This window comes from Nematolebias whitei, chromosome 10 (genome assembly GCF_014905685.2).
Source record: "Nematolebias whitei isolate Nwh7 chromosome 10, NemWhi1, whole genome shotgun sequence".
Taxonomy (NCBI): Eukaryota; Metazoa; Chordata; class Actinopteri; order Cyprinodontiformes; family Rivulidae; genus Nematolebias; species Nematolebias whitei.
Window position 1 is genome coordinate 13,048,219 of NC_056507.1, and position 1,379 is coordinate 13,049,597.

Genomic DNA, 1,379 nt, shown 5'->3' on the forward strand with positions numbered 1-1,379 from the left:
CAAAATGGCCAGACCACAGTCAGGTGGCACAGGAACCAACCCAACAGAAAACTGGATCAAAATGGTCTGTTTTTAATCCTGTGGATGCTGGACCTCAAACACAACAACAGGCAAAAGAGCCTTTTTCGTCTTGGAACTTTAACCTGCATAAAGATCCGCAGCAGGCTGGCAATGAGAAATCTGTTAGACTGAGTTGGGGACTTCAAAAACAAGGTGCAACCCAACCTGCATCTCAAACTACTCTAAATTATTTAAGCAATCTAGGTATTTTTGAACCACAAACAAGCTCTTCAAAAGATGATGGTAAAGAGCCAATTCCCAAGCCTAACGTAATGAAACTGCATTTTTCTGTTCCATTTCAGTTTAACAGCCATTTGAGAGAAGGTTCTGATTTGGACAGTAAAAATATTGGTGCTGAGCCAAACGATCAGATTCAGGGCAATTTAAGAGTTCCAGGTACTAACTTGAAAGATGTGATGGAGGAGCCCAGAAAAAAAGAGGGTTCCCATGAAATTTCCATCCCATCCATTAAACTGGGGTTTTCCTTGCCAATTTTATCAAAACTGTCAAATGTTACTCAAAAAAGTGATGACCTAGTAATGATTAGACCAGAAAATACAGTTTCAATTGGTAAAGAGTCAGCAAAAACCCAATCAAAGTCACCCCAGATGAAATGGCCCATCTTGAGATTTGAACATGCCAAGCACCAAAAACCACAAGAGCGAGCTGAAAAGAAATGGCCATTTCTAAACCTTGATGCTCTTCAACAAACTAAACAACCTAATGTGCCAGTTTGGTTAAAAGCTACTGATGGCATATCACCTTTTTTATCCTGGCACTCAAACCAGCCAGTTAACAAGGACAAAACCCTGACTGAACAGAGCAAGGGAGTTCAAAAGCCAGAAATGAACAAACCTCAATCTCCAATCCTTTCTATTACAAGGTATCTCCAACTTGTTGACAAACGACCCTCGATAAAAGATGATCAAACCGTTCAGCCTAAACCATCTCAACCTGAAATGCCTCACAGTTCACGGTCCAGTTCTAGGATCAACCCTAGTAGCAACACCTATACTTCAGGTCAAACTAGACATTCAGGTGGTAATCTGCTTAGATTTGCTTCTAAACTGGATGATCTATTTAAACCCATTGCTCATGAGCAGAATGCAGAGACAGAACATCACTCGAGTCGTCTCCACCCTCAAAGTGGATATGGCCAGTCATTCGAATCTCCCAAGTTGAATGCTGCCCATGCCTCTAAAAAAACCCCAAACGTGGAAAAAAGAAACTTCCCCTTATTTCGCTCAGTACAACAGTGGGCAAAAAGCATCTGAAACATCAAAAACTCCCAATTTTCATTCAACTAGATATCAACCAGG